Source organism: Aquarana catesbeiana, linkage group LG02, assembly GCF_042186555.1.
Source record: "Aquarana catesbeiana isolate 2022-GZ linkage group LG02, ASM4218655v1, whole genome shotgun sequence".
Taxonomy (NCBI): domain Eukaryota; kingdom Metazoa; phylum Chordata; class Amphibia; order Anura; family Ranidae; genus Aquarana; species Aquarana catesbeiana.
In genome coordinates, this window is record NC_133325.1 from 313,804,602 (window position 1) to 313,828,332 (window position 23,731).

At 42.7% G+C, this 23,731-nt stretch overlaps 1 protein-coding gene across 1 annotated transcript in view; it reads left to right on the forward strand.

The window, feature by feature from the left end:
- The window catches only part of TMEM255B (transmembrane protein 255B), a 120,776-nt gene that overhangs the window by 91,284 nt on the left and 5,761 nt on the right, over positions 1 to 23,731 (forward strand). The window lies entirely within an intron of this gene.

Consider the following 23,731-nt stretch of genomic DNA (forward strand, 5'->3'; position numbering starts at 1 on the left):
CACACAAGCCGTCCCCAGCTACAGACCCCCAGGCAGGCGGCTTACTGCAGCCTGTAGTGACGAAACAGCGGCGTGACTTGGCCGGGGAGGGAGGGCGGGGACTAGCGGCGTGACTTGGCTAGGGAGGGAGGGGACTAGCGCCCCATAAACGGCCAGTGATTGGCAACAATCTAAGCAACTGACGGAGGCTCTGCCTACCCTCCTCTGTGACATCTAGGCTCAGCGCAAGTGTGCTCACCCCGCTGTCTACTGTTACTAGTAAACACAGAAGCCTCAGTTCTGTGCTTACTAGTGACAGCCCTGAGCGCATCTCTCCCTCTGGCTGAATCTCCCAATGCTGCACCAAAACAACGTAGAGACACTTGCCTGGTGCTGTGTGATCATGGGGGGGCGGGGCATTACTTCAGATGTCCGGATGGCGACCCCCATGCCTGATGATCCCACGGCTACCACTGGCAAGTGAAAAGAGTTGCAGCCACACTGCGTGGGTAAAGCCAGAAAGAAGAGGGGGGGTATCTTATGCAAAGCTGAGGAGATACAGAGGGAGCAGAGTTAAAGAGATGCAAAGCTTAGCTGTTGGGGGGGTTGCAGAGATACGCTGTCGGAAAAGGTGCAAAGGCGAGTTGTGGCCAGAGATGCAGAGGTTAGCTGTAAAAGGGGGTAAGTGTGAAGAAGTGAGCTGCGGTCATTGAAGGGGGAGGCATGCATAGGTAAATTGCAGAAGGATGGGGGGGCAGAAGTGAACAGACATGGGGTGAAGAGGTGAGTCGCAGAAAGAGGGTGCAGAGGTGAGTCGCAGAAAGAGGGCACAGAAGTGAGTCGCAGAAAGAGGGCACAGAGGTGAGTCGCAGAAAGAGGGCGCAGAGGTGAGTCGCAGAAAGAGGGCGCAGAGGTGAGTTGCAGAAAGAGGGCGCAGAGGTGAGTCGCAGAAAGAGGGTGCAGAGGTGAGTCGCAGAAAGAGGGCACAGAAGTGAGTCGCAGAAAGAGGGCACAGAAGTGAGTCGCAGAAAGAGGGAACAGAAGTGAGTCGCAGAAAGAGGGTGCAGAGTTGAGTCGCAGAAAGAGGGCACAGAGGTGAGTCGCTGAAAGAGGGTGCAGAGGAGAGTCGCAGAAAGAGGACACAGAGGTGAGTCGCAGAAAGAGGTTGCAGGTGTGAGTCGCAGAAAGAGGGCGCAGAGGTGAGTCGCAGAAAGAGGTTGCAGGTGTGAGTCGCAGAAAGAGGGTGCAGAGTTCGGAAGTGAGTTGTAGATGGGGGTGCAGAGGTGAGCTTTGGACGGGGGGGCAGAAGTGAGCTCCGAACAATTTTGGACGGGGGTGCCGAAGCAAGTAGTGGTTGGGGGTGCAGTCAGTGCTGTTTCTTGGCTAAGGCCCAGGCCAGCACTTATCGGGAGGGGGGCGGCGTCCCAGCACGAAAAAAGCCCCCCCTCCCAAGTTCTGGCTCCTGCAGACAAACTGTCCCCAGCTATAGCCCCCAACTGGCAGCGGGCGGCTTACTGTAACCTGTAGCTGCGCTGTTTTCTGGTGGTGACTTGACCGGGAAGGGAGCACTTAAAGCAACTGACGGAGGCTCCGCCTACCCTCCTCGATTCTTATACCTCCTCCTACGATTCTTATACCTCTTGGGCACTTTTTTTTCTGGTCGATGAGCTGCACTGATGGGACTGTATTGATGGGCACTGATAAACTGCACTGATAAGGCTGCACTGATTGGATTGTACTGATGGGCACTGATAAGGCTGCACTGATGGGCACTGGTGGGACTGCACTGATGGCACTGTACTGATGGGCACTGAAAATAATAGATACAACATTTGAAATGGTATACAAAACAACAAAATATACAAGTAGGCACTTGGTACCAATAGAGAGGAAGAGGTGGAGCTCTGAGAGGAAAAGGTGGAGCCTAAAGAGGAAGGGGTGGGGTTTACAGATGACAGGGCGGTTCTTAAACAGGAAAGGTGTGGCCTTGACAGGAAGGGGTGGGTCATCATTTAATTAGGGGGTGCACGAGTTTAGTCAGGCCTAGGGCAGCACAAAACCTAAATACACCACTGGTTCCATGCATATTAGCTATGGTGTACAGTGTGTTCCTATTCCACTATGGCATTAAGACAATTACTGTCCTTTCTACTAGATAAACCAGATGTACCCCTCTTTCTTTTGGGTGTCTTTAAAAAAGTATATAGACCCCCATCTGGACAGGCACCCCCCCATCCGGGTTATATCAGGCCCTAACTGTAGACGTACCACACTATACGTCTTTCTTTTAGAAGTGGGGTGGACCGGTTTCTGGGGGGATAGACACCCCCATGAACAACAACTTTCAAGTTTCACCAAAACCCATTCTTCCCTTTCCAGGATAGACTTATATATAGGGACTTCTTCTTCTGTCCCGTTGTTAACTAACTTATAATATGCCCCAAGATGCATATTCAACCATTACCCATTGGTAGTGTGGATATCTGTCAAACCATTTATTAACTTGCCTAGAGTTTCCTGATCAATTATCGTTTTTGTTATAAATTATATTTCTACATGGCAAATAATTTACTAGCAGGTGTAGTAGAGTAATAAAAAAACCAACAGAACCAACAGTCATGCCATACATGCTGCCGATTCTGTGTAATTAAATCATTAATTGAAAGGGGCCTGTTCAAAATAATAGCAGTGTGGCCAGGCCCGGACTGGGACAAAAAACAGGCCCGGGCATTTTGGAATGAGCAGCCCATGACATGTTAACCGGCCCCTTCCCCACTCTCCACCCTGATGGCTCCCTGGGAGAGGGGAACCCGGCAGAGGTGCGGGGAGCGAGGGGGATTGGGAAAGAGCATGGGGGGGGGCAGAGAGCACAGGGAAGAACCTTGAGAACATGGGGTGGAGCGAGAGCACAGGGCGGCTGGAGAGCACTGTGGTGGAAGGCGGAGAGCATGGGGGGCCGGAGAGCACAGGGGAGAGGCAGAGAACACAGGGAGGAAGAGGAGAGCACAAGGGGGTCGGAAAGCATGGGGGGGTTGGAGAGCACAAGTGGTGGGGGGTTGGAGAGCACAGGGGGAAGCAAAAACATGGGGTGGGGTGGAGAGCACAGGGAGGGCAGGAGAGCACAGGGGGAAGCGGAGATCACTGGGGGGGCTGAAGAGCACAGGTGGGGAGGTAAAGAGCACAGGGGGAGAGGCGGGGGGCAGCGGTGAGCACAAGGGGGAGGTGAAGAGCACAGGTGGGAGGTGGAGAGCACTGGGGGAGAGGTGGAGGGCACAGGGAGGGGGGCTGGAGAGCATAGGGGAGGTGGAGAGCACTGGGGGGCTAGAGAGCACAGGGAGGGCTACAGGATAAGAGGAGCGGTGGGGGTGGCTGCATATAGAAGAATCATTCTCTCCATCTTCCTCCCATAGACTCTGAAAGCCTGCGAGAGGGAGAGGAGCAGAAGCAGGCATTCAGAGACTGCGGGAGGAAGAGGGAGAGAATGATTCTTCTATATGCAGCCACCCCCACCACTCCTCCTTTCCAGGTTACAGGGGCCGCACTCACGTTCTCTCTGATTCGGCTCCCTGGTGTCTGCAGCAAGTGACTCCTCTAGCTCCTCACCGGGCAGGTGCCCGGTTTGCCCTATGGCCAATCCAGGCCTGAGTGTGGCGTTTAATTAGTGAGGTCATTCAGTCTATGAAAAAACAGGTGTCAAACAAGGTGGCCCTTATTTAACCACTTCAGCCTCCGAAGGATTTACCTCCTTAATGACCAGGCCATTTTTTGCGATGGGGCACTGCGTTATTGTAACTGACCAATGCGCTGGCGTGCGATGCTGTACCCAAATAAAATTGATGTCATTTTTTTCTACAAATAGAGCTTTCTTTTGGTGGTATTTGATCACCTCTGAGGTTTTTAATTTTTGCGCTATAAACAAAAAAAGAGTGATAATTTTGAAAAAAACAAACAAATTTCTTACTTTCTGCTATAATACATATCCAAGAAAAAAAAAAAAAAAAGTAAAAAAAACTAATTTCTTCATCAATTTAGGCTAATATGTATTCTTCTACATATTTTTGGTAAAAAAGATCCCAATAAGCGTATATTGATTGTAGAACCAAATTATGGGATAGATCTATGGACTTTTTTAAAATTGTTTTTACTGGTAATGGCAGCGATCAGCAATTTTTTTAGCGAGACTGCAACATTGCGGCATACAAATCTGACCCTGACACTTTTTGGAGACCAGTGTCACCAATACAATGATCAGTGCTAAAAAAAAAAATGCACTGATCACTGTATAAATGACACTGGCAGAGAAGGAGTTAACATCAGGGGAAATCAAAGGGTTAAGTGTGTTCCCTCCATGTGTTTTCTAGCTGTGTGGGGGAAGTACTGACAAGAAGAACACAGAGATCGCTGTTCCTAATTACTTGGAACAGAAGATCTCTGTATACTTCCCTGTCAGAACGGGGATCTGCCTTGTTTACATAGGCAGATCCCTGTTCTACCTCTTTGTGGAGTGATCTGGGGACTGGCGGACATTGGGTCCACCAGACTCTCTGATTGGCTCCCCCTCCGTGCAGCGGGTGCATAGGCGCCCACAGTATCTATTGCATGAAACATACAGGTATATTGTTTCACGCAATAGAGCCATCCTGCCACAGTATCTATGCGGTAGGCGGTCTTTAAGTGGTTAAGGCGGAAGGCAGCAAATGTTGTACATGCTGGGTACAGTGCATTTCTTTCTGAAAATCTGAGTAAAATGGGTTGTTCCAGACATTGTTCAGAAGAACAGCGTCGTTTGAATAAAAAGTTGATTGGAGAGGGGAAAACACATAAAGAAGTGCAGAAACTGATAGGCTGCTCAGCTAAAATGATCTCAAATGCTTTAAAATGGCAATCAAAACCAGAAAAACGTAGACAAAAATGGAAAACTACCATTCAAATGGTTTGAAGAATAGCCAAAATGGCAAAGATGCAGGCAATGATCAACTCCAGGCAGGGGCGGATCCAGGGGGGGGGGCAACGGGGCAATTGCCACCCCCGAGAAATTTGTTGCGGGCCGGGCGGGCAGGTGAGAGAGCGTGCGGATGAGGGATCGGGCGGCTCCCCGAGCGGGTGCGGGAGCGGGCGGCTCCCCGAGCAGGTGCGGGAGCGGGCGGCTCCCCGAGCAGGTGCGGGAGCGGGCGGCTCCCCGAGTGGATGAGGGAGCGGGTGGCTCCCCGAGCGGGTGCGGGAGCGGGCGGCTCCCCGAACGGATGCAGGAGCGGGCGGCTCTGCGGGAGGACCGGGCGGCTTGGGCGGGTTAGAGCAGGCTAGGTGGTGTGAGTGGGGGCGGCTGGCCAATCAGCGAGCCGGCGTGCAGGGGAGCAGAGAGATGACATCATCTCTCACTGCCCCGCATCCCTGCAGTAACTTCTGCCTTCAATGTACAGGCAGTGTGGGCAGCAGAGAGATTACATTATCTCTCTGCTGCCTGATCTGAAAGGAGGCAAGCAAAACACCACCTTAGCAGCTATGTGACAATCCGCAAGGTGTCAGGTGACGTGGCAAGTGACAATCGTCAATGTGTGGCAAGTGACAAACTGCATCTGGTGGCAGGTGATGTGACAATCTGCAATGTGTGGCAGGTGACGTGGCAAGTGACAATGTGCAAGGTGTGGCAGGTGACGGGCAAGTGACAATCCACATCTGGTGGCAGGTGACGTGGCAAGTGACAATCCGCAACATGTGGCAGGTGACAATCTGCATCTGGTGGCAGGCAAGTGACAATCCGCAATGTGTGGCAGGTGACGTGGCAAGTGACAATCCGCATCTGGTGGCAGGTGACGTGGCAAGTGACAATCCGCAATGTGTGGCCGGTGACGTGGCAAGTGACAATCTGCATCTGGTGGCAGGTGACGTGGCAAGTGACAATCCGCAATGTGTGGCCAGTAACGTGGAAAGTGACAATCTGCAACGTGTGGCAGGTGACGTGGCAAGTGACAATCCGCAACATGTGGCAGGTGACAATCCGCATCTGGTGGCAGGCAAGTGACAATCTGCAACATGTGGCAGGTGACGTGGCAAGTGATAATCCGCAATGTGTGCCAGGCGACGGTGGCAAGTGACAAGCTCAGGGCTCCCACTGATTCTGCATTATGGTGAGTTGAACCATTAAATTTTATATTACAATATATTAATAGAAATAACAACCATGGTGCTGGGATAATTGAGGCGCCAACACCAGCCATTTCCTCGATAAATTGCCCACAAAAAAACTTATTTTCTGGCAGTGCCCCTCCCGAGACTAGACTCTGGATCCGCCCCTGACTCCAGGGTGACGAAAGAAGGTCTAAAGTTATCTGCAAGTACTATAACAATTAGAAGATGCCTGTGTGAAGCCCAGTTATCTGCAAGAAGCCCCTGTAAAGTCCCATTGTTGAAAAAACGTCATATGCTGAAGAGGTTACAATTTGCCAAACAACACATTGACTAGCTTAAAGAGAACTGGCGAACCATTTTGCGGATTGATGAAAGCAAGATTGTTCTTTTTGGGTCTAGGGGCCACTGACAGTTTGTCAGATGACCCCCAAACACTGAATCAAGCCACAGCACACTGTGAAAAGCGTGAACCATCATGATATGAGGGCGTTTCTCATACTATGGTGTTGGCCCTACTTATCACATACCAGGGATCATGGATCAGTTTGAATACATCAAAATACTTGAAGAGCTCATGTTGCCGTATACCGAAGAGGAAATGCCCTTGAAATCTCCGGACCTTAATCCAATAGAAAACTTGTGGGGTGACATCAAAAATGTTGTTTGAGACCAAGAAATGCAGAGGAATTGTGGAATGTAGTGCAATCGTCCTGGGCTGGAATACCTGTTCACAGGTGCCAGAAGTTGGTCGATTCCTTGCAACACAGATGTGAAGCAGTTCTCATAAACAGTGCTTATACAACAAAATATTAGTTCAGTGATTTACAGGAAGGCTAAATCTTCAAGCATTTTTTAGTTTATACTGTAAATGTTTGAGTTTGTAAAGCAAAATGCAGACACTGCTATTTTATTGGAAAAGTCTAATATTCCTTTTTCTTCACTTTCTGTAAATTAAAATACTCACTACACGAAGGGTGCGTACCCTGCGCACCAAAGGCCATTGGTTTAAAAACATAACTTTTATTCAAATTTTAATCAATAAAACATTTCTGGACTGTATCTATATGTACAGTGCCTTGAAAATGTATTCATACACCTTGAAATTTTCCTCATTTTATCATGTTACAACCAAAAAGTAAATGTATTTTATTGGGATTTAATGTGATAGACCAACACAAAGTGGCACATAATTGTGAAGTTTAACAAAAATTTTAAATGGTTTTCAAAATGTTTTACAAATATCTGAAAAGTGTGGCATGCATTTGTATTCAGCCCCCTTTCTCTGATACCCGTAACTAAAATCTAGTGGAACCAATTGCCTTCAGAAGTCACCTAATTAGTAAGTAGAGTCCACCTGTGTGCAATTTAATCTCAGTATAAATGCAGCTGTTCCATGAAGCCCTCAGAGGTTTGTTAGAGAACCTTGGTGAACAAACAGCATCATGAAGGCCAAGGAACACACCAGACAGGTCAGGGATAAAGTTGTGGAGAAGTTTAACCTGCCTGGCGGTATGATTATGTCGGGTTTTAGGTGCTGAAAGCGGTACAATTATTTTGCATGGAAAATATGGCGTTTTATATTGTAGGCCTGTAATTCTTAGGAATAACTCACTTAAATCTGTCCAAACCAGAGTCTAGTAGACATCCCGGGTATGATAAAATTTGAAACACAAAATCATAAATTATAATATAATATAATAAATAACTATAAATAATAACAAATAATATATAATAATAATACATTTTATTCAATACATTTTAGACAATAATATCATCAAATTAAAAACACTTAAATTTTTTTGGGCCAAACAAGGGTGCAATATTACTAGTCATATTGCTTCAGTAAACATCCCGGGTATGGTAAATTTTGAAACATTGGACTGTGCAAAGTCCAACATCACAATCAGGACAATAGAACCTGGCTTCTTTTTGGATTTTCCTTCCAGTGTCATCACGCTTTGAGCAACAAATTACGCACATTCTTGTGGGTGCTGCCTTTTTTTCAGTTGGTGGGATGTGGTCCATAAAGTGACGACCAGTCAGGCGTTCCTGTTTGACAACACCAGCAGCACAACGTCCAGCTCTGTTTGCAGCCGTTGGTGTTTGGTGGTCCAGAAAGATACGTTCTGCAGCTTTCCAAACAAAGCCAGCATGAACCACAGGCTTCTGCTTTTTTTTTTTTTTCTTTTTTAGTAGAATGAAGGCATTCCATAGGTATTGTTCAAGAAGATGCCTGAAGATCTTCTTATAATATTTTTTTTGTTGTTTTCTCATGGCTGGATAAAATGTCATTGCCTGGTCGGCTCTGTCAACACCTTCCATGGTGTTGTTGTAGTCTATAACCACTTGTGGTTTCATGATGTCTTTCCCACCTTTTGTGTGTACCATGACAGCGGAGATGTTATGGATTGTACTCATTTTTGTCTCGCCATCGCAGTGCCATTATTTTGCCTTTCTGCCAGGCAACCATTTCTCCCGTCTTGAGCTTCTTATTACCAAAGGTTGGCAGCATGTCACGCCGGTTAGCCCTAACGGTTCCATAGGCATCCATTTTGTTCTGTAGAAGGAACTCAGAGTTCAGGAGATGTGTAAAAATTGTCTGTGGTTACACAATAGCCCTGATTCAGCAATGGCTCAATCAATGAAAGAACTGAAGAGGTTGCCATTACATAATGACTGTATTTTTGGTTGAATTTGGTTCCTTTACCGGTGTATAGGACAGAATTCCAAATATAACCAGTGCTCGATTCACATAGCATGAAAGATTTTCTGCCAAATCGTGCCCCCTTTGACGCTATATATTGTATACAGCTGAGCCTTCCCTTGTAGGCCATTAGACTTTTGTCCATGCTGATGTCTCCATCTGGCACGTAGCTCTGTTGGAGATTTTTCATAATCCTCTGATATACCTCCCAAATCTTTTTGAGTTTGGGGGCTGGATGAGTAGTTTCGTCAAATGCTTCATTATTTTCAAAGTGCAAATATTTCATTATCAGGGAAAATTTGTATTCTGACATGACCGTGCCAAAAAATGGAGTGGCTAGTAATTTCTTGGTTGTCCAATATCACTTCTGCAGGAGTTTCCCCACCACTCCCTGAAGAATTATTAGGCCCAGAAATTTCCAGATGTCCTCTTTGGTCACTGGTTCCCACTTTCTGCTCCTTGAAAACCTCCGAGGTGTAGCAGCTTGTTGCTCCCGGTTTAATCTCCGTAACTATTTTTTCAATAACCTCATTGGTCAAAAATAGTTGGAGGTATGCCAAGGGGTTGTCATCTTCAACATCTACTTTGATACCAGGTGCTCCAGTAAATGGGAATCTTGGGGGGCGCTATGTCATTCGTACCGCAGTCTATAGAGCACCAAGTCCGCACATCACTGATGTCAGTCGCAGGATCGTCGCAGAAATCACTTCCTGGGTCTGATGACGAACTTCCCCACGAATCGCTATAACTCAATTCTGCAAGTGATTCTGTATCGCTATCGCTGTTTTCCAGCACGTCAAACCGCTTTTGAGGTAGAGGCATGGTTTTTTGATGCCATGGTCATTCTGCAGTTTCCAGGCAGAAAGTACAGTAAAACTGCAGGCAAGGGCACTGGATAAAGCACTGGGGGGAAAACTGAGGTCAATTTATTAGATACAGTAATGTAATCCAATAAGATTACAATGTATGCTGTGTGTTGTGGTTTATACTTTTTGAATCTGCCGCCAGTTCAACCCCCCTGCGTCGTGACACTCGCAGGGAAGGGAAGCCGGAACACACAGAGGATCGCACGGAGGATCCGGCCGCCCTACACAGTACATCGCGGGATCCAGGTATCCCAGGTAAGTAACCTCTTCCAGGATCCAGTGAAGCAATCCCGAGTGTGGCTCGGGGTTACCGCTAATGGTACTAAAATCTGTTAAAGCAGGGTTAGGTTACAAAAAAATATCCCAAGCTTTGAACATCTCAATCAGCACTGTTCAATCCATCATCTGAAAATGAAAAAAAAAAAAAAAAAGAGTATGGCGCAACTGCAAACCTACCAACACATCTAAACTAATAGGCCGGACAAGGAGAGCATTAATCAGAGAAACAGCCAAAAGGCCAATGGTAACTCTGGAGGAGCTGCAGAGATTCACAGCTCAGGTGGGAGAATCTGATCAGAAGAAAGCCATTGTTGAAAGAAGTCCTGTTTATGGTTAGAAGAAAACCTGTTAGCGTCTGCAAAAGACTTGAGACTGGGGCGGAGGTTCACCTTCCAGCAGGACAATGACCCTAAACATACAGCCAGAGCTACAATGGAATGGTTTAAATCAAAGCATATTCATGTGTTAGAATGGCCCAAAGTCTAGACCTTAATGCAGTTGAGAATCTGTGGCAAGACTTGAAAATTGCTGTTCACAGATGCTTTCCATCCAATCTGACAGAGCTTGAGCTATTTTGCAAAGAAGAATGGGCAAAAATGTCACGCTCTAGATGTGTAAACCTGGTAGAGACATCCCCAAAAAGACTTGCAGCTGTAAATTGCAGCGAAAAGGTGGTTCTACAAAATATTGACTCAGGGGGGCTGAATATAAATGCACACCACACTTTTCAGATATTTGTAAAAAAAAATTTAAAACCATTTATCATTTTCCTTCCACTTCACAATTATGTGCCACTTTGTGTTGGTCTATCACATAAAATCCCAATTAAATACATTTAGGGTTTTGGTTGTGACATGACAAAATGTGGTAAATTTCCAGGGGTTTGACTACTTTTGCAAGGCACTGTATGTACAAAAAGGGAGGGTTTTTCATTTATTGGTGGGCTGTTAGTACTGGCAGTGATTAGTGTACACAATACTAAATATTCTGGGCAGAGAAAAACTCTCCTAGTTATCGCTCCCACCCTCTCATACTGATCACTGGAAGTTCAACATGACACCTCATGGCAAAGAATCCTCTTTTTCAGATCCTCTCTGAGGATCTGAAAAAAATTATTGTTGCTCTATATAAAGATGGCCTAGGCTATAAGAAGATTGCCAAGATCCTGAAACTGAGCTGCAGCACAGTGGCCAAGACCATACAGCGGTTTAACAGGTCAGGTTCCACTCAGAACAGTCCTCGCCATGGTTGACCAAAGAAGTTGAGTGCACGTACTCAGCATCATATCCAGAGGTTGTCTTTGGGAAATAGACGTATGAGTGCTGCCAGCATTGCTGCAGAGGTTGAAGGGGTGTGGGGTCAGCCTGTCATTGCTCAGACCAACATGTACTGTGACATACTGAAGCAGAGCATGATCCCCTTCCTTGGGAGACTTGCCCGCAGGGCAGTATTCCAACATAACGGCCCCAAACACACCTCCAAGATGACCACTGCCTTGCTAAAGAAGCTGAGGGTAAAGGTGATGGACTGGCCAAGCATGTCTCCAGACCTAAACCCCATTGAGCATCTGTGGCACATCCTCAAAACGGAAGGTGGAGGAGCGCAAGGTCTCCAACATCCACCAGCTCTGTGATGTCATCAAGGAGGAGTGGAAGAGGACTCCAGTGGCAACCTGTGAAGCTCTGGTCAACTCCATGCCCAATAGGGTTAAGGCAGTGCTGGAAAATAACGGTGGCCACATAAAATGTTGACACTTTGGACCCAATTTGGTCATTTTCATTTAGGAGTGTACTCACTTTTGTTGCCAGCGGTTTAGACCTAAATGGCTGTGTGTCGAGTTATTTTGAGGGGACAGCAAATTTATACTGTTATACAAGCTGTACACTCACTACTTTACATTGTAGCAAAGTGTCATTTCTTCAGTGTTGTCACATAAAAAGATATAATAAAATATTTACAAAAATGTGATGGGTGTACTGACTTTTGTGAGCTACTGTATTACTAGAAGTGGAGGTTTATTTAGGATCCTCATGCAGCTCCTGAGAATTGGGAGCCGATTGAGCTGAACATTATACAGCGATAACTAGAAGGGTTTTCTTTCTTTCCTTCCTCAATTTTTTGTTTTTTCCTTCTTTGCCTAGACCATTTAGCATTGTGTACACTAATCACTGCCAGTACTAACAGCCCACCAATAAATAAAAAACCCTCCCTTTTTGTACATACATATAGATATAGTCCAGAAATGTTTTATTGATTAAAATTTGAATAAAAGTTATGTTTTAATACCAATGGCCTTTGGTGCGCAGGTTATGCACCCTCCGTGTAGTGAGCATTTAGTGTTTGCCAGTTCAGGTATTTTGCAATACTTAAGGTATTTGTGTTTATAGCAACTTTCTCCAAGATATTAACAAATTTGAAACATTTGTCTTCATGTTTTCATTTGGAATAGACTTAGCAGTGTTCCTAATGCATTTGCGTGTATGGAAATAAAGGCTCTTTTAAGAATTTTGAGCTTTACTCACTTTTGTTAAATACACGGCTATTATTATGAACACAACTGTATATCTGATCCCACTTTCTCTGGAAAGGAGGCTTGCCTTTTCACATAAGACGTTCTGGTCCAGTTTGACATGTTTTTTTCTGCTGAATTGCCTTTCTATGAAGAAAGGGAACAAACTGGATGCCTCTTACCAAAAATTGTTAAGGCTCAACACCTCCCATGCTATTGGTGAACTCAAAACCCCAGAGGGGAATTTAGAGTAATGGCAGAACTTGTAAGATTCTATTCCAAGGTATAGTATATAACTCCAAAACTCATTCTTCTCCGACTTCCTTAAAGAGGAGTTCCACCCAAAAATGGAACTTCTGCTTTAAGTGCAGGTGACCCCCTGACATGCCACATTTGGCATATCATTTTTTTTTTGGGGGGGGGGGGCGGATACCCTCTTTTTAGAGGCATCCAGGTGTTTCTCTACTTGCAAAGCACTGAGCGACAATGGTCCCCCCATGGAAGTTTATAAACCGTTTGATTACTGCATTCTGCCTAATCTACAGATGTTCTTCTGCTTCTGGGTAACAGGGACCTATCACTTAAAATGGCTATGGATACGTTTGGAATATACAGTATTCCGGACTTAATAATTGGTCCAAGTCTGCTCCGATGCTGCTAGATAGCACAGTCAGCACACGGTGGGCCTCCTACTGTCCGGTGCCAACTACTTCCTTGGAATTATGATTTCCCCCAATCTCCTGGATTAATGACGTTTAAATATCATGCCCCGCTTTTGAGACAAAGTGAAGCTTTGGAACAAACTATGGCTGTCCCTTGTAGGCAGGACCAAACTTATAAAAATGGCTGAATACAAATGCACGCCACACTTTTCAGATATTTATTTGTTAAAAAATGTTGAAAACCATTTATCATTTTCCTTCCACTTCACAATTATGTGCCACTTTGTGTTCGTCTATTACATAAATTAATTATGTGCCACTTGCCAAAATGTGGAAAATTCCAAGGGGTATGAATACTTTTTCAATACACTGTACTTCTGCTTAAAATATTTTGTATTGTCAATACAATTTCTAGAACATTTCTGTGGCAGGGCTATGCACCCATGATTAAATTAAAACCCGGCCCCGTTGCATGAACCCAGTAAGTTCAAGTCCGCCTGCAGGTCACCAAATCGAACTAGCAATAGCATTCTGGTGAACAGAGTACCAGAGGCTTTTCTACACTGTCCTCAAATGGAGTGAACAAACAAACTCTATATATGGATGACAGTAACTATTATATGCCGACTTGGTTGGAGCCCGTACTGTGGTGCACTTAAATGTATTCCATTAAATCTCTCCTAGATAGAGGCAATCGGCTGATAAACAGTTTAAACTATGGAATGCTTCTTTAGCTGCTCATAGACCGTTTTAGTATGATTACAAATGAGAAGGGCAATACAACAGGTGGGAAAAGGAAAAGCAGGAGAATATCTATGCTCTAATATGATAAGACAGATTATGGGTTGGCAGAACATCACTGCGGGGGGCAGCAGGGGATCGGTTTGGCTAAAAAGTCTTAATGGCATAGTAGGGATGAAAGGTGGTAGTCTATTGTATCTGCGTTTAGCGAGCAAAGTAAGGATGGGTATATAACCCGCTCATGAACTCCGGGACATCTGTGGCAAGTTCTTGCGGTGGAAGGGCCTCTCTGGAGGCAATGTGATGCTCTACCTCCAGCCTGGTTGACTCCTCTGCCCAGCAGAATGAGCTTATGTCCTAACTTGTGTCTTAAACAAAATGCAGAAAGACAGGTCAGCGATACCACCCTGTGTCTTTAGCCAACAGTCGCTGAATTGGTGGATCTATTGTGTGTCTTAGGATACAGTGCCTTGAAAAAGTATCCATACCCCTTGAAATTTTCCAAATTTTGTCATGTTACAACCAAAAACGTAAATGTATTTTATTGGGATTTTATGTGATAGACCAACACAAAGTGGCACATAATTGTGAAGTGGAAGGAAAATATAAATGGCTTTCAAAATTTTTTACAAATAAATATCTGAACAGTGTGGCGTGCATTTGTATTTAGCCCCCTTTACCCTGATACACCTAACTTAAATCTAGTGGAACCAATTGCCTTCAGAAGTCACCTAATTAGTAGAGTCCAGCGTGGGTAATTTAATCTCAGTATAACTACAGCTGTTCTGTGAAGTCCTCAGAAGTTTGTTAGAGAACCTTAGTGAAGAAACAGCATCATGAAGGCCAAGGAACACACCAGATAGGTCAGAGATAAAGTTGTGGAGACGTTTAAAGCAGGATTATGTTATAAAAAATATCCCAAGCTTTGAACATCTCATGGAGCACTGTTCAATCCATCATCCAAAAACGGAAAGAGTATTGCACAACTACAAACCTACCAAGACATGGCCGTCCACCTAAACTGACAGGCCGGGCAAGGAGAGCAGTAATAAGAGAAACAGCCAAGAGGCCCATGGTAACTCTGGAGGAGCTGCAGAGATCCATAGTTCAGATGGGAGAATCTGTCCACAGGACAACTATTAGTCGTTTACTCCACAAATCTGGCCTTTATGGAAGAGTGGCAAGAAGAAAGCCATTGTTGAAAGAAAGCCAGAAGAAGTCTAGTTTGCGAGAAGCCATGTGGGGGACACAGCAAACATGTGGAAGAAGGTGCTCTAGTCAGATGAGACCAAAATTGAACATTTTGGCCTAAAAGTAAAATGCTATGTGTGGCAGAAAACTAACACTGCACATCACCCTGAACACACCATCCCCACCGTGAAACATGGTGGTTGCAGCGTCATGTTGTGGGGATGCCTTTCTTCAGCAGGGACAGGAAAGCTGATCAGCGTTAATGTTAAGATGGATGGAGCCAAACACAGGGCAATCTTAGAAGAAAACCTGTTAGAGTCTGCAAAAGACTTGAGACTGGGGCGGAAGTTCACCTTCCAGCAGAACAATGACCCTAAACATACAGCCAGAGCTACAATGGAATGGTTTATATCCAATCATATGCATGTGTTAGAATGGCCAAGTCAAAAGGGGTTTATTTACTAAAGCTGGAGAGTGCAAAATCAGGCTCACTTCTGCATAGAAACTAATCAGGTTCCAGGTTTTATTGCCAAAGCTGAATTGAACAAGCTGAGGTTAGAAGCTGATTGGTTTGTATGCAGAAGTGAGCCTGGTTTTGCACTATCCAGCTTTAGTAAATAAACCCGAGTACAGACCTAAATCCAAGTGAGAATCTGTGGCATGACTTGATTATTGCTGTTCACAGACGCTCTCCATCCAATCTGACCGAGCTTGAGCAATTTCGCAATGAAGAATGGGCAAAAATATAACTCTCTAGATGTGCAAAGCTGGTAGAGACATACCCAAAAAGACTTGCAGCTGTAATTCCAGAGAAAGGTGGTTCTACAAAGTATTGACTCGGGGGGGGGGGGGCTGAATACAAATGCACGCCACACTTTTCAGGTATTTATTTGTTAAAAAATGTTGAAAACCATTTATAATTTTCTTTCCACTTCACAATTATGTGCGACTTTGTGTTCGTCTATTACATAAAATCCCAATAAAATAAATTTATGTTTTTGGTTGTAACATGACAAAATTAGGAAAATTTCAAGGGGTATGAATTCTTTTTCAAGGCACTGTAGCTGAAAGTGGGTCTTGCACTGGGTCTCAGAATACCCAAAAGCAGCATGGCAATCTCACACAATGTCTCTGGATAGCTGAGGATAAGCTGTGCGTGTACTCAGGAGCTGTGAGCCCCCACACTTTGTCTCTTCTCCTGGTGTGGCACAAAGTGCCCCTGGTCTTTCTGGGAAACTTTATCTGTCTCTACTCCCCCTAGCGGCTGAGGCTTCTGGTAACTGTAGTTTTCATCCAACAGGGCGCAGTTCTGCATAGGAGTAACGAAACTACACATCCCATAATCCACTTCTTTAATACATCCTCCCCAATGGCACCCGATCTGGGCCTATCAGGAAGGAGTAATGAAAGTCAATGGGGACCTAAGAAATGAACATGCTGAAAATTGCTGTCCCACAGCAGGTCAGTGCGGTCTAGGTAAACATTACTCCAAAGTCTTTGTGCCAGTACCTGTCTGCAACAGTCTCTGGAATTCTGGCCTGGAATCTTTTTTAGGCATAAAACTCTTTACACATATAGACATATGCATACATTTTGGCTGAAAGCTAAACAATTGCAATGTGTGCCAGACCTTATGATTTATAGTCCTATTTGGTCAAATAATATAGATCCTGAATTGGCTAAGCATAAGTACACAGCCAAATGGCAGGCCTGTGGAATTACTCACTTCTCACAAATTTTAAGTGAGGCACCCTATTCCTGTTTTCTATCCTGCAGTCACAATATGGCATACCTGACTCCATGCAGTTCTATTATTTACAACTGAAGCAGGCAGTAACAGCTCAGTGATACCTTGATGTCAGATAACTTTCTCCCAGCCCTATTTTTAATCTTTTGCAAAACACCACATCGACTGAGGTTTAATTTCAAACTGTTATGCCATGCTTTTGCATTCGTACTCAGATGATTATCTATGCAAAGCACTGGAGAATTGGGTGGCCAATCTAAGTGTTGCGGAAGATGGGAAGAGGCTTTACAATCAGTTAATTTGAGTTCTTTTAAATGCCTTCCAAAGACTTTCCTAACTGTACATTTTGCTGCGTGTGCATTATATTCCTATTAAGCTGCATAAAATTAGCATCATGTCAAATCGTATATGTTGCAAGAATTGTAGAGACCACAGAAGTCTAATACACATTGTATGTCACTGTCCTAAGCTCCATATACATTGGACCCAAATTGTAGACACAATTAATTTAACCTTTCATACCACTGTACACTTAGACCCTAAGCAGTGTATTTTATATGTTCTAGAAGGAGTTTTTGCATGAGATCACACTAGAGAAGCAGTATCTAGGACTCTGTTCCAAGCCCATAATCTTGTCCTGCAACATTGGACATCTGATAAATCCCCCCCCACATTGAAAGAGTGAATACTCTATATGGGAGATAATTCTACACTTAGAACGTCTTATATATTTACTTCTGGCTAGATGTGTACACTGCTGAAAAATGTGTTCATTTTTGTTTAATTCGTTTTTGTTTACTTTTTCATGTCATTCGTTATGACCGAAATCCGAAAATGCAAAATAATAACTATTAAATTATAGGTATTGGAATTTCCTTTCAAATTTGGCTGTTAATGAATGTAACGAATACGAATTTATCCATAGTTACGAATTATCCAAAATAACGAATGTCGCATCTAAACAAGTAGAATGGAACAAATGAATAATAATAATAATAATAATAATAATAAATAACAATAATAAAAAACTTTTTATTAATTCATTACATTACATTCGTTTAGATTCGGCAGTCGTTATTTTGGAAGATTTTTAACTTCGGATGAATTTGTACACGTTACGTTCACTAACTGCCAAATTTGAAAGGAAATTCCAATACCTATATTTATTAGTTAGCAATAGTTAAGTTGTTGCTATTTCAGATTTTCGAATTTTCGTTCTTCTTTTGAATTTTCGTTTATTTTCAAATTCGTTAAATGTGTTTTCATTAATTCGGATATTTCTGAATTTCCGAATTTGTCAAAATTCGGTAAAAAACGAATTCGGAACTAAACTAATTGCACATATGGGCGGCACAGTGGTGTAGTGGTAGCACTCTCGCCTAGCAGTAAGAAGGGTCACTGGTTCGAATCCCAACCACACTACCTGCTTGGAGTTTGCATGTTCTCCCTGTGCCTGCGTGGGTTTCCTCCGGGTACTCCGGTTTCCTCCCACACTCCAAAGACATGCTGGTAGGTTAATTGGCTCCTGTCTAAATTGTCCCTAGTATGTATGAATGTGAGTTAGGGACCTTAGATTGTAAGCTCCTTGAGGGTAGGGACTGATGTGAATGTACAATGTATATGTAAAGCGCTGCGTAAATTGACGGCGCTATATAAGTACCTGAAATAAATAAATAAATATCTACTCCTGGCCTCATCCCTATTAAACTGACATTTCATAGGCTGTCTTGATGCATTAACCTGCCTGGCGGTTTTCCCGACTGTGGCTTGGGGTTTAATTTCAGCACCATTAGCGGTAACCCCGAGCCACACTCGGGATTGCATTGCAAGATCCTGGTGCGGTGTACTTACCTTGTCCCCAGGATCCTGCGATGTCCCCCTGCTGTGTCTGTGGGCTCTGTCCTCCGCCGGATGCCTCTCTGTGCCGGGCTCCGTTCCCTGCGAGCGTCGCAACGCACGGGGCGGAGCCCGGCGGAAAATTCAAAAAAGTGAAAAATAATACATACAGTACAGTGTAATCTTACAGATTACATTACTGTATGAAATTATTTCACACCCCTTTTGTCCCCAGTGCTTTGTCCAATGCCCTGCGTGCAGTTTTATATTATATATACTGTTCTTTCTGCTTGGAAACTGGAGATTGTCCATAGCAACCAAAAAGTGTCCCTTTACATCAAAAGTGGTTTTAGACAAGCTAGAAAACAGAAATAGTAAATTAGAACACTTGCAGAATTGAGCGATAGTGAATCGCGGGGAAATAATTTTATTATTAATATATTATTTTTTTATAATTATTTATATTTATTCATTATATTATAATTTATTATTTTGTGTTTCAAACTTCATCATACCCAGGATATCTACTAGACTCTTGTTTGGACAGATTTAAGTGTGTTGTTGCTAAGAATTACAGGCCTACAATAAAAAAAGCCAAATTTCTATGCAAAATAATTGTACCGCTTTGAGACGCAACAATCTGACATAATCATACCGCCAGGGAAGTTCAAAGTCATATTTTCATTCAGTGATATGAAATTAGTTTGTTCTGTACCTGTTTGCTCAAAAATAGATTGGTGGCAATGTGCATTTCTGGCTTGTCATACACTGTGAACTGTTCTGTTATTCTCATATGTCATTCCTCTACTCTGGATTTGACTTTGTTTCAATAAACTTTGAATAAAAAGGAAACAGAGAATGAGGGCGGGACTTTGTGTGAGGCATGTTGGTGAATGTATCCAAATTGAAAAAAATGTCATAATGAGATATCTGGGGCAGATCTTGTATAAAATAATGAATAACTTTGAATAAAAAAAGTTGCTCATTTCTAGAGTGTCTGTCAGTATCTGAATTAAATATGTCTATGTAATAATAAATTCATTCTTGGAGCATCCATATTGAATAATTACCTGCAATGTCCAGTCACTGAGAACTATGAAAATGCCATGCAGACTCCTCGTGTTAAAAAAGGTCTATTTTCCTGGCAATATATGCAATATTCATTACAAAAATGGGGTTTTGGACTCCACTTTTTAACATGGATCAAAGCATTATATAATAAACCCAAAGTCTATATAAAATATGCTGGATACAAATCTGAAGCCTTTAATATCGAAAGAGGTACCCGACAGGGTTGCCCATTATCTCCCTTATTATTTGCCCTTATACTCGAACCCATGGCCCAATACATCAGAACAAACCAAACTATAACTGGCATTGAAGTAGGAGGTATTACACACAAATTATGTATATTTGCAGACGATATATTACTTTTTCTATCATCACCACAGGTCTCTGGTCCTAACTTAATACCAGCTCTTGATGGATTTGCAGCCCTATCCGGCCTTATGATTAATCCTAAGAAATGCCTAGTGCTTAATATTTCACTCACAAACATGGAATTGATCCCGGCTAGGGCTGCACTCCCATTCACATGGGCAGAAAAATCAATCCCATATCTTGGAATTCATTTAACAGCATCTCATTCTGACTTATTCTCAACCAATTATCCTCCTGTATTAAGACAGATCACAAATCTAATAAAACAATGGTCGCAACTTCCTTTATCCTGGATAGGGAAGATTAATGCAATCAAAATGACTATTCTACCCAAATTGCTTTATCTATTCAGAGTCCTCCCTATTCCAATTCCTTCCTATTTTTTGAGAATAGTACAAAAAAGAGCAACTTCGTTTATATGGGGCTCTTCTAAACCACGTATACCTATACACACACTACATCTTCCCAAAAATAAAGGAGGCCTGGGATACCCTAATTTTACTAACTACTACAGAGCAGCACATTTGGCCAATCTGTCCAAATACCATGCAAAACAGGAAATCCCATTATGGGTGTTTATAAAGGCTTCAGAAAATGACCCTCTATTAATATCAAATTTATTATGGCTTGATCCTAAAGACCGCTTTAAAATTCATAATCCCATAACTAAACACTTCTTATCTCTCTGGGATAAACTAAAAACCAAATATCAGTTACAATCTCCACACAATCCTCTCCTTTCTTTTATCAGAAATCCGGCCTTTTATCCGGCATGGATCTACCCAAATTCTTTTAAAGCTTGGACAACATCAGGCATTCAGACACTAAATGACTTCATAGCATCTAAATCATTCCTTTCATTCCCATCGCTTAGAGAAAAATATGATCTACCAAACTCTGAGATATTTAGATATCTCCAAATCAAAAATTTCTATACACCATTCCTAAAGGGGGATACACCATTATCCCAATTATCCATTTTTGAATCAATCTGTACAAAAGATCCATTTGCTAAAGGTACAATTTCATCACTTTATAATCAATTATATGGAGTAGCAAATCTTAATAGACCCTCTTACGTTCAGAGGTGGGAGGAGGACCTGGGACGAACTTTAGAAGACATGGACTGGTCTAACATATGGCTCACATCTAAGTCATCTTCACCCAACATCTTAGCACTGGAGACAAATTATAAAGTCCTAACTCGCTGGTACCTTGTACCCGCTAGAGTGGCAAAATATTCACCTAATACCTCAGCTCTTTGTTTTCGAGGATGCCCAGAAATAGGCACATATTTACACATATGGTGGACGTGCCCAATAATCCAAACCTTCTGGAAGGAAGTCTTCGTGATTGCATCTAAAATATTTAAAAAAATAATACAACCAGATCCATATTTAACTTTACTTAATCTAAAACCGGAATGGTTAACACTCTCTCAATTCAAACTTATGATCCAACTAATAACGGCTGCAAAACAAACAGTGGCCAAGGCATGGAAATCTCCTACATTGGTACTAGCAGAAACAATTCACAGAATGAATAATACAATGTCCCATGCTAAGATGGTAGCCATCGATCAAAATCAAATTCCAAAATTTGAAAAACTTTGGCATCCTTGGATAAAACAACAGTTCCTCTCAAACTTCAATGACTCTGTCCTGTTGCCATGGTAACAGATTAAATGACTTGCAGAGACACCCATTCTAAGGCTTCAAAGAGAACTAAAAAGAATAATAAACTGACGAGCGGGACAACCTTGTGGACCATACCTCTACCTTTCTACCCTTTTTCTTCTTTCTCTTTCCTTTTCTCCACCTTACGATTAAAGCTCATTATCAGAATTTATTTGACCTATATACACTCTACTTGTAAACAATATGTATAGTAGGTATAAATCATTTAAATACCTACAAAAGTAACTAAGGAAATGATATATATCTTTAATTTAGGTTTACGTGAACCCAATGTTTAATATTTGAAATTTCATGATATTTAACCCTACTGTAAAACAATGAGCTTACTTTATAGATCCTTGTAAACTTACTTTATGTATCTTTATAACATTGTATACTCAATAAACTTCTTTTGACAAGGAAAAAAGGTCTATTTTTATTCCCTTTTTAAGCTTTGGGGCTTTGCCGATTTTATAGTTTCTGCTAGGTTTTACTTACATGATATCACTGGACCCCACTTTGCACACTTATTCAAATAATAATAATAATATCCCTGGCTTATCACATTCCCCTATTCTTTCAGTTTTCTTGACATACTACACTCACAAAAAGCATTCTATTCTTTTGTCTTAACAATTTTTTTTTTTTTTTCAAATTTACTGAACTCTTGTATTACTTGCCATTAAAGAGAATGTATAGTTTTCAATGGTTTTGGATGAAAGTGTAAAATATATCAACTTAATTATAATAATACTTTTAGCGTGTGTAAAAAAATTTAAAAACATTTTTGCTTAGTTTGCAATTTATATGTGCATGGAACGCCCTCAGTCGAAGTTGGAAGTGACAAAACACGTCAGTTGCGTGATCTCCATGATAGCAGGAAGTGACGTTTGCGGATCACAGACAGCTGGGAAACCAGGAGGCAGCCAAGCGCAGCGGTCCCCCCTTGACACTGATGTCTCCTTGTGGCTAGTGATCGGTGGTAACGCTACGGTTTGCATTTTATGCTTTATGAATTATTATATCCTGTACGTATAACCTGTAAAGGGGGTTTTTGGGCTTCAATAAAGCAAATTAACGGGATTACGCTAGTCAGTGGATATCCCTGAGAGGTGGCAACACAAAGATATATTTTGGATGCTTGATTTTACCAGATTTCTGGTGAGTTTAACCCCTTTCACGTGGTCACAAGCCTGGGTGTTTGGTGCATGGATTTATGAACTTTTTTCACCTATAAGAAAATTCATATTTATTCCCAGGAAACCACCTCAAGGGACTTTTTCTCTTGTATAAGGGAATGTACATAAGCATGTCATATATGCATAGATTGACATGAGCGCTGCTATGGTGATTTAAAGTCGTTTGATACTTGATTATTTTTAATTGCCATTTGTTTTATATTTATTTTATGTTCAGCTGCTATTTTATAATTTAAGATGATAAGCTGTAACCTTGACATTTACTACCTTAAAAGGATCATTCATCCGTAACGCTGAGCGGTGCGTTTGGGCCATTTTTGTGCACTTTGTGTTTTATTATCACCACCATTTACTGTTGCAGAAGAAACAGAATTCTAGGTGGAATCAATTCTGGACTGCAGGAAGAGAGCAAGACAAATTCAGTATCTCATTAAGTGGAAAGTGTATGCACCCGAGGAAATATCATGGGGAACCTGAAAATAACATACATGCCCCCAGGCTTCTTCAGGAGTTCTTCAATAAATAATCCTAAAAAGGTGTCACGTTCGGGCACCTGGAGGCTGCCCGTCAGGGGTGAGGAACCGTTTGGGGATAAACCAGAGAAGACTGGCTCAGAGACCTAGCACACTTACCAATATCCAACATGGTTGCGACAGGTGCACAAACATTTATTCACAGCGCTCACCTGGCGTGCCTATTTTGGCACCCTCTGTCCTTTATAAGGAGGACAGATGCTCACAGACTTTGCTGACTGGTCTTCAGATCCCTCATAA